Here is a 10,557-nt window from a genome sequence, read left to right as displayed (position 1 = left end):
ACAGCTGAAGATGATAGCAAAGCTGATACAATGATGCCGCGGCAAGGATAAGTAAGCAACCTCACAGTCAAATAGACATTGAAATTGCGGTAGGACAGTTTACAACAAACCACTCAGAAACGTTCGCGATGGAGGTCATTCAGGATGATGTGATGGGCAGTTCAAAAATGGTTCAAATGGCTCTGAGCACTATGGGACTTAACTTCTGACCGAGCGAGGTGGTGCAGTGGTTAGCACACTGGACTCGCAATCGGGAGGACGACGGTTCAATCCCGTCTCCGGCCATCCTGATTTAGGTTTTCCGTGATTTCCCTAAATCGTTTCAGGCAAATGCCGGGATGGTTCCTTTGAAAGGGCACGGCCGATTTCCTTCCCAATCCTTCACTAAGCCGAGCTTGCGCTCCGTCTCTAATGACCTCGTTGTCGACGGGACGTTAAACACTAACCACCACCACCACCACCACCACCACCACCACTTAACTTCTGAGGTCATCAGCCCCCTAAATTTAGAATTACTTAAACCTAACTAACCTAAGGACATTACACACATCCAGGCCCGAGGCAGGATTCGAACTTGCTACCGTAGCAGTCGCACGGTTCCGGACTGCGCGCCTAGAACCGCGAGACAACCGCGGCCGGCTATTATAAGATCACGAACAATTATATATATCGGGACTAAAGTAATTAATAATCTATCAAAATTTTTAAATCTGGAACTTAAATATCAACAGAATACAAACTAAACTAAAACTGACTTTTTCCATCGTCCTTATAAAGATCGATATAGCATTACTGCAGGAAGTCTAAACGAACAATCTAGATGAATCTGTGCGTCTGAATAGACCGGAATATACCGTATTCACATTTCACAAGACTTAGTACGTAACATCACTAAATCAGAAATACGGGCTTTAATGTTTCCCTACCATTGTGTTTATATTACCAGAAACAGTTTACAGAAGTAGAAAAATGTGAGTTAATGCGGATGAGGAAGAAAACCGAACCTGCAATGTTCGGACACAGCATTAGTACTGTCGTGCTTGATACAATCGCGTCATTTAAATATCTAGGCGTAATGTTGCAAAGCGATATGAATGGAACGAGCGAGTAAGGATTGTGGTAGGGAAGGCATGTGGTCGATTTCGGTTTAATGTAAAAATTTCAGGAAAGTTTGGTTCATTTATAAAGGAGGCCGCATATAGGACGCTGGTGCGACCTGTACTTGAGTACCGCTCTAGTGTTTGGGATCCCCACTATCTCAGATTAAACGAAGACCTCAAAGAAATTCAGAGGCGGACTGCAAAATTTGTTACCTGTAGATTCGAACAACTCGCAAGTATTACGCAAAAACTTCGGGAACTCAAATGGTAATCACAGGACGGGCTACGACGTTCTTTTCGAGAAATGATCTACTGCCACCAACATACATTTCGCGTAAGGACCACGAAGATACGACAAATTTGGGCTTATGCAAAGGCGTATAGACAGTCGTTTTTCCTCTCTCTATTTACGAGTGGAACCGGAAAGGAATTGACTATTAATGGTACTGGGCACCCTCCGCCACGCACCGTATGGTGGATTGCGGAGCATGTATGTAGGTGTAGATTTAGATGTAGAAGCAAACGACTTTTCGTGGGACAGTATACTGGATATTAAATACTGCTTCACACAGAGACGAGGAATTATGAATTATGGTGAATGCAACATGTAAGGCCTGCACGATTAACGTAATGAAATACCCCAGTACAGAGATAGATGGAACATGAGAAGCAAAACTAAGGGGATAGCTTAGACAATATGGTTACAACAAAAGTGAGTGGGAGTAGAGCACAAAGGAATTTTATTTCACGTGTGTCGAAAGATATTTCCAAAATACACGAGATATAACCTATAAAATTTGGCACATAAAGCAGAATAAAGCACAGATATTGTCAATGGAGAGATGGGAACAGGAAGATCTGAAAGTGAGTTCCAGACCTGACGATATTATCCGTGAGGATAATGCGTCACTCTACCACTTAAACTGAACATCTTGAAGGAAAAAACACAAAATAATGTTGTAAATCAGTATAAGAAATGAGAAAACTTAACAGCACTCTCATATGGTTCAAATGGCTCTGAGCACTATGGGACTCAACTGCTGTGGTCATCAGTCCCCTAGAACTTAGAACTACTTAAACCTAACTAACCTAAGGACATCACACTCATCCATGGCCGAGGCAGGATTCGAACCTGCGACCGTAACAGTCGCACGGTTCCGGACTGCGCGCCTAGAAGCGCGAGACCACCGCGGCCGGCAGCACTCTCATATGGAAAGCGGAATGCTGCAATAGTTCCGTATGTTGTATGCTGCAGTAGATACAGAAGAGAAAGTCGAATCAGTTTTACTGAGTGATATCGACGTTGTGTGAGACCCAAGCAGGTAAACAGTTTCCGGGGTAAGTAACACACGAAGCGTTACTGAGAAGCTCTGAAGTAAATTCACCAAGAGCAGATGACATACCAGCTGAATTTTACCTCTGTTATAGTCATACATTGAACTAAGGGGTATTAGCGTATTCAGTGACACATGGAATGTCCAATTGCTTCCTACAATATTCCACGAGGGGCTCATCTGTTCTTACCCATTACGTATCCACCGGCAAATATAGAATCCCTTAGCCCGCCAACCTTGATGGACACCGACTACAAATACTAGCTCCAGCAGTAAAGTACGATGAAGGGGCGTAGTAACAACATGATACGAAGTTACCGCACGTGTATGGCCCCTGGCTGCAGTATAATTGACACCTTGAGTGACTATCGTGATATTATACGAATTATGGATATCTACAAAACAAGGGGCTTTGCAATATGGAATGATTTTTTGAAAGGATTCAACTGTATCCCTCGTAGTTTCCTACTAAAAGCAATGCATAAAATTGGAACCTGCAACAAATTGTCCTATCATGTCAAAATAATGTTGCAACTGGTCCAGTCCAAAAGCATGGTTAATGGACAACTAACTAGGTCATCCGATATAAAGCGTCATGTTTGTCCAGTATCGCGGGCTCTATATGCAACTGCTGTCGAACCTATCCCCACGAAACTTAACAGATCGCTTACATGCTTAGGAAGAACACTGTATGTAGAGCATTTTCAGATGAACTGAGCATAACACCAGATAACTCACGTGAAACACTGATCAGCGCTTACGGACATAGGAAAAGACTGACAGATGGACGAACGTCAGTGGTTAATCAGAGCGTCCCGGCCACCGCAACAGGCTTCTTAATTTCCATCCCTCGGGCATGGGTGTGTGTGTATGTGTGTGTGTGTATGTGTGTGTGTATGTGTGTGTGTGTGTGTTTGTCCTTAGGATAGTTTAGATTAAGTAGTGTGTAAGATTAGGGACTGATGACCTTAGCAGTTAAGTCCCATAAGATCTAAAAAAAACTAAAAAAAAACTAATCAAAGCAACAAAGATACGAACAAATGTACTACAATAGAGTCATTACTGATCTTGCCGGCCGGAGTGGCCGTGCGGTTCTAGGCGCTACAGTCAGGAGCCGAGCGACCGCTACGGCCGCAGGTTCGAATCCTGCCTCGGGCATGTATGTGTGTGGTGTCCTTAGGTTCGTTAGGTTTAATTAGTTCTAAGTTCTAGGCGACTGATAATCTCAGCTGATAAGTCCCATAGTGCTCAGAGCCATTACTGATCTTCTCTACTCGCTCATATTCTTTATGTAAGACGCTGACAAACGCATTTGCTACTGAGCGAGGTGACATATTAGTTAAGATATTAGACTTGTATTTAGAAAGAGCTGAGCTGGAATTCCTGGCCGTGCGGGATTAGCCGAGCGGTCTTTGCCACTGCTGTCATGGACCGTGCGGCTGGTCCCGGCGGAGGTTCGAGTCCTCCCTCGGGCATGGGTGTGTATGTTTGTCCTTAGGATAATTTAGGTTAAGTAGTGTGTAAGCTTAGGGACTGATGACCTTAGCAGTTAAGTCCCATAAGATTTCCCACACATTTGAACATTTTTTTGGAATTCCTGTTCGGTCACACTGATGCCGGTTTTTTGTGGTTTCCCTGAATTCTTCGAATCAAGAAGAGATCAGAATTTCTTCCACATCTTTTTTCAACTCGAGCTCGTGTTCAGTCGTTAATGACGTCGACTTGTCCAGGATGTACGTAGCGTGCTGTACGATATGACTATTGTACAGTTACCATTTCAAGATATTTAAAAGCGCCTTCCAAGAGGTGGAGCACAGAATACCCAGAATTCGCATCATATTTCACGATATTCTTCACGCTAGGTTCTTCTTTGAACCATTATCTACCGTAGCCACTACAACTTAGTCAATCGCCTTTGGATCAGACTGTCGCACATTCTTTATCCAACTGATACCCTGTGCTCCAATTTCTCCGAATTTTCTATCATGTTTATAAAATTATTTGTCGCATAGTCCTGGCATACAGAGATGCTGAAAACGGAAGGAAAGTTTTTACGACCTCCTTTTGTCGGTATTCCCCAGTGCGGTTGTGTTTGCTGTTGTTATAACAATATATAGCACTCAGTCTTCAGGCCACAAGTGGCCCATCGGGACCATCCGACAGCCATGTCATCCTCAGCTGAGGATGCGGATAGGAGGGGCATATGGTCAGCACACCGCTGTCCCGGTCGTTATGGCGGTTTTCTTTGACCGGAGCCGCTAGTATTCGGTCGGGTAGCTCCTCAGTTGGCATCACGAGGCTGATTGCACGCCGAAAAATGGCAACAGCGCATGGCGGCTGGATGGTCCCTCATCCAAGCGCCGGCCACGCCCGACAGTGCTTAACTTCGGTGATCTCACGGGAACCTGTGTATCCACTGCGGCAAGGCCGTTGCCTTATAACAATATAGCTTTATCAATAATCCTATGGTCGAATGGAAGGGCTGAATCGCCAAAGACAGTCTGGATATTATTTATTAGTAACTATAATGAGATCTGACTTACATAATGTTGAAACGCACTAGATGATTACACAAACCGAAATCACCCTCTGAAATGGATTCAGTAGTCGTTAAAAAGTACAATTTCGAGACTTTTAGACCAGATTATGGAAGCCGGGTTTCTTTCGCTGTATGGCGAGAATTTGGATAAGTGGATGAGACATGTAGAACGTGGCTACTAATGATATTGGTTAGTTCTGTAGTCTGTGCTCTAATTAGTTCCTCTACATAGTTATGCTTTGTTCATCTAATTGATGCAGATCATATCCCTGGGGAGGTATGAGTTGCATTTTCCAAGTTGCTGGCAGAATGCCACCATTGGAAGCCTGTCCCACTGGTACACCGCTTGTAGGTGGCCCACGTCAAGTGGCGTTAATGTATACTCACGTTGACTCCATTATCCGCTTCACACTGCGCAAGCCATATACGTGCTTCCCCAGCTGGATTAACACTCACTTCTTCTACATATGTCTGCATATGATTATGTCCACTTAATGTGAAACACCCAAGGTAAGAGCGTACGCACTCGAGAAATCCTTGAGTGGCTGAAGCATACAAGTAGCGTCATTAGTAAGAGGCATCCCTCTCTTTAAAAAAATGTGTGTGAAATCTTATGGGACTTAACGGCTAAGGTCATCAGTCCATAAGCTTACACACTACTTAACCTAAATTAAGCTAAGAACAAATACACACACTCATGCCCGAGGGAGGACTCGAATCTCCACCGGGATCAGCCGCACAGTCCATGAACGCAGCGCCTTACACCGCTTGGCTAATTCCACGCGGCATCCCTCTCTTACACCATAACGAAAACTTATGGACATGTGTGACTGGTTCACCACAATCCTAGTTTACGGTGGTACCGTATACCATCATTCGTTGATGTGTGACTCAAATCATGAACTACTAGGCACCACGTAAGGTATGGTATCTGATGCGATGATACACATTTAGCCGGCCAGAGTGGCCGAGCGGTTTTAGGCGCTACAGCCTGGAACCGTGTGACCGCTGCGGTCGCAGGTTCGAATCCTGCCTCGGGTATGGGTGTGTGTGATGTCCTTAGGTTAGTTAAGTTTAAGTAGTTCTAAGTTCTAGGGGACTGATGATCTCAGAAGTTAAGTCCCATAGTGCTGAGAGCCATTTTTGATACACATTTTGAAAGTGAAATACCACGAAACATCTTGCATTGTCATGTCATTATCACAGTTTCTTTGTACAATCCTAGAATCTATCCGATGGATCGACCAAGTATCCTACTAGATTGTCACTTTTCGATTTTTAGGGTACGTGTGACAGGAAAGTATTGAAAGAGCTGAAAACCTTAAAGCAGTCAATATGGAATATAAGAACGACTATGAAACATACTCACCATAAACATTTAAAAACCAATGTTTGCTTTAGCAAAATTCTTAACGGACTAGAAACGTGCAGTTGTTGATGATGTGTTTTGCTTCGCCGCTTCGACTGCTATACTGGAAAACTTCAAAATTCGAAGTAAAATCTACTGCCACTTTATGCTGCTTACAAATAACAGCTATAACCAGGCTGCTTGTCGTCACCAACAAATGGCAGCAAAGCACAGATGCCTGACTACTTTAAACGTGAGAACTATATAAATTTCGTAATAATGCCCGTTTAATAAACATTAATTTACCATTTCTGTTACAGAAAAAACCTTTCTAGTAGCATAATTCCTCATCATCACGCAACTGAAATATGTGAGTGCTGCTGGTGTTATATTCAGTCTGAAGCGAAGTTGGCTGCACATTCCGATGATTATTCACAATTCAAAACAATCAACAGAGTCACGTCAAAAACAGAGAAATTACACATAAAACTCAACATGTATAATAAAAAATTAAAGCTACCGTTTGTAATATATGTAGCCTTTAAACATTTGATGCATCCTGTCATTAATAACGAAATTCACACCATATGGTATTGCATGCTACGTGCACTGCAGTTATAGTGTCGAATATTCAGTGGCTAAGCTGCTGCAATGTGCGGACTGAATGAAATGGTTTAATAAACAGCTCTATCAGAGTACACAGTGCATGAAAAATTACTTCTTGTGTAGCAAGCAGATGACTGTCATTGCTGAAAGGAAGAATCGTTTAGGACATCAGTAATTTGTCACATCTGCAAGATACACTTCTAACAAACTAATGAGAAACACAGAGATCATTGCCAGTTTACGGGCAGATTTCGCGCAGCTACACATTATGTCTATAATTAATTGTGGACCTAATTTGACGCAGTGGTTAGACACTGGACTCGCGTTCGGGAGGACGACGGTTCAATCCCACGTACGGCCATCCGGATTTAGGTTTTTCGTGATTTCCCTAAATCGCTCCAGGCAAATGCAGGCATGGTTCCTTTGAAAGGGCAAGGCCGACTTCCTTTCCCGTCCTTCCCTAATCCGATGAGACAGATGACCTCGCTGTCTGGTCTCCTTCCCCAAACCAACCAACCAACCAACCTAATTTGACGGTGCCTGTTGTGTTTCTCGGTCTCACAAATTGCAATGCAAATTTTATAGTTATGAACACATGCAAAAGAGTGTAAGAAACAGAAAAAATACAGTCTGCGAAAAAAAAGCACTATGAAGAAATCATCCGTACGGGACGGAAGTCAGTTGATGTGACGCACATGTACAGATAAACAAAGGATTAAAAATACAGAAAAATTGGACGACTTATTCAAGAGAAACAGTTTCACAAATTGAACAAGTTAATAACGCTTTAGGCCACCTCTGGTTCTTATGCAAGCAGTTATTCGGCTTGACATTGATTGATAAAATTGTTCGATGTCCTCCTGAAGGATATCGTGCCACAGTCTGTCCAACTGGCACGTTAGATCGTGAAAATCTCTAAGTGGTAGGAGAGCCGTACCCATAATATTCCATACATCTCAACTGGAATAAGATTGCTGTCAAAGCTACGGTTTGACAAGCACGACAGTAGTACAACTTTAGCCGAGAGCAGGCGGGCATTATCTTGCTGAAGTGTAAGCCTCTACGCCGTAAGGTGAAAACTGGGATTGTAAGTTATATGTGGAGGAATATGAGGCAGACGAAATACCCTCAGACTTCAAGAACAATGTAGTAATTCCAATTTCAAAGAAAGCAGGTGCCGATTGATGTGAAATTTACCGAACTATCAGGTTAATAAGTCATGGCTGCAAAAGACTAACTCGAATTACTTACAGAAGAATTAAAAAACTGGTAGAAGACGACCTCAGGAAAGATCAGTTTGGATAAGGGAGAAATAAAGGAACACGTGAAGCGACACTGACCCTGTGACTTACTTTATTGGACAGATTAAAGAAAGGCACACCTATGTTTACAGCATTTGTAGACCTAGAAATTCTGGAGGTAGCTGGGGTAACGTACAAGGAGTGAAAACCTATTTACAACTCTTACAGAAACGAGGTGGCAGCTGTAAGAGTCGAGGGGCATGGAGGGGAGCAGTGGATAAGAAGGGAGTGAGGCAGGGTTGTAGCCTATCCGTGATGTCATTCAATCTAGGCACTGAATAGCTAGTAAAGTAAACCAAAGGAAAATTTGGACTGGAATATAAAGTTAATGGATAAGAAATATAAACTTTCAGGTTTGCCGATGACATAGTCATTCTATCATAGACATTGAAGGGCCTGGAAGAGCAATTAGTGTCTTGAAAGGAGGATATAAGATGAGCATCAACAAAAGCAATTGGCTCTGGCACATCGTACTGCATCTCCATCAGCAAATTTGAACAACAGCTGGTACCACAATGACACAACGAACTGTTACAAATTGGTAATTTCAAGGAGGCTCCGAGCCAGACGTCCTGTATCATGAATTCCACTGACCCCAAACCACCGTCACTGGCGACTTCAGTGGTGTCAAGCGAGAGCTCATTAAAGGACGGAGTGGAGGTCCTATTGGACCAAACTACTATCGGTCCCTAGGCTTACACACTATTTAACCTAGTTTAAACTAACTTACGCTAAAGACAACAAACCTCCGACGGGAAGAGCCGCGTGAACCGTGTCAAGGCACCTGAGACCAAGCGGCTACCCCGCGCGGCTCTGTTATGTTGTTTGATGAAAGCTTGTTCAGCCTCGGTGCCAGCGATTTCAGTGTGTTGGTTAGAAGGAGACCACTTAAGGGCTGGTAACCAACCTGTCTGCGTGCTAAACACAATGGACCTACAGTTGGAATTGTGGTCTGGGGTACAATGTCTTATACCAGTAGGAGCACTGTCGTGGTTATCTGACACACGCTCCATTGTCACCAACAACCGGCATTAACTTTTCCTATATTGGCCGACCAAGCGTAACAGGCATGGCACTGCATCCTCAGACTGACATCCGGCACCTTTACAACACAACGAATGCACGTTTGCATCGCTGCAGTCAACATTCTGGCGGTTACATCGGTTGTTAATTTACAAAATTGTTAAGAATTTTGTGGCCACTTGTTGACAAACGGCATATTGTCTTCTGTCTCGGGTTCGTCGGCCGACGTTCCTCTGATGATTTTACAAACTTTTCGCCAGCACGAGTGGCTGGCATTGTCAAAGCTTAACCCTCCACTGCTGGTGATGAACTGGAGCCGAGCTCGCTGCCGCAGACTATATGGAGCTGTGTGGAATTATGGTGAAGAACAGCTCGGTGACTTCGTAAGACACCCGAACAGTCTCCATGGCAACACAAAATTTACCATGGAAGAAAAAAAGGACAAAAAAAAACAATTTCTAGATGTGCTGGTCACGAGGGATGGCGAAAAACTGGAACACTGCGTACATCGAAATCCGTCACACACGGACCGATTCATGCGCAAACTATCAAACTCGAACAGATCGAATATGTGGGCCGCAGCACTCCAGACGCGAAATGAAACACCTGGAAAGCGTTCTGAGCAGCAATCAGTACTCCAAAAATTATATTAGAAGTGTAACAAAGTCAAACATTCGGCGAAGTAACAAACCAGAAAAAGAAATGTCGGGTACGACCTTTCTGCCATACATTCCCAGATATGTGGTCAGTATCGACCGTATATTGCGCAAACAAGGCATAAAGACGATTTTCAAACCGAAAAAGAAGATCAAAGAATGTCTTATATCGGCGAAGGAGAAAAGGGACCAACTTGCAATGTCGAGAATATACCGAATACCATGCACATGCGCAAAAGCTTATGACGGAATAACTAGACGATCAATCAACACCAGGATCAAAGAACATAAACGACATCGCAGGTTGGAGCAGGTGGAGAAATCGGCCGTGGCAGAGGACGCAATATGTGAAATCGACCACGTAATATAATTCGCCGACATGGAAGTTCTGGCTGTAGAGAAGCACAATCACACCCTCTTGTTCAGAAAAGCTACAGATATACAAAAACACGGGAACAGCTTCAAAAAGAAAGAAGAAAGCGTTAAGGTAAACGGATCATGGCTTCCCGTGCTGCAGCGAACGACCGTCGCAGGTAGCAAGAGGAGAACCGCACCGGAAATGACCTCGGAGAAGCCCTCGGACGTTGGCGCGCCAGGTACATATGGTCTGCGGCCGCGAGCTCGGCTCCAGTTCACCACAAGCCATGGAG

At 43.8% G+C, this 10,557-nt stretch overlaps 1 non-coding gene across 1 annotated transcript; it reads left to right on the top strand.

The window, feature by feature from the left end:
* The first annotated feature begins 212 nt into the window (after nucleotides 1-212).
* On the top strand, nucleotides 213-285 carry Trnaa-cgc (transfer RNA alanine (anticodon CGC)). The gene has a single exon. It is a non-coding gene; the product is annotated as a tRNA-Ala (tRNA).
* The last annotated feature ends 10,272 nt before the right edge of the window (nucleotides 286-10,557 follow it).

The sequence above is a fragment of the Schistocerca gregaria genome, chromosome X (genome assembly GCF_023897955.1).
Source record: "Schistocerca gregaria isolate iqSchGreg1 chromosome X, iqSchGreg1.2, whole genome shotgun sequence".
Taxonomy (NCBI): domain Eukaryota; kingdom Metazoa; phylum Arthropoda; class Insecta; order Orthoptera; family Acrididae; genus Schistocerca; species Schistocerca gregaria.
This window is presented reverse-complemented; position numbering and strand designations above follow the sequence as displayed.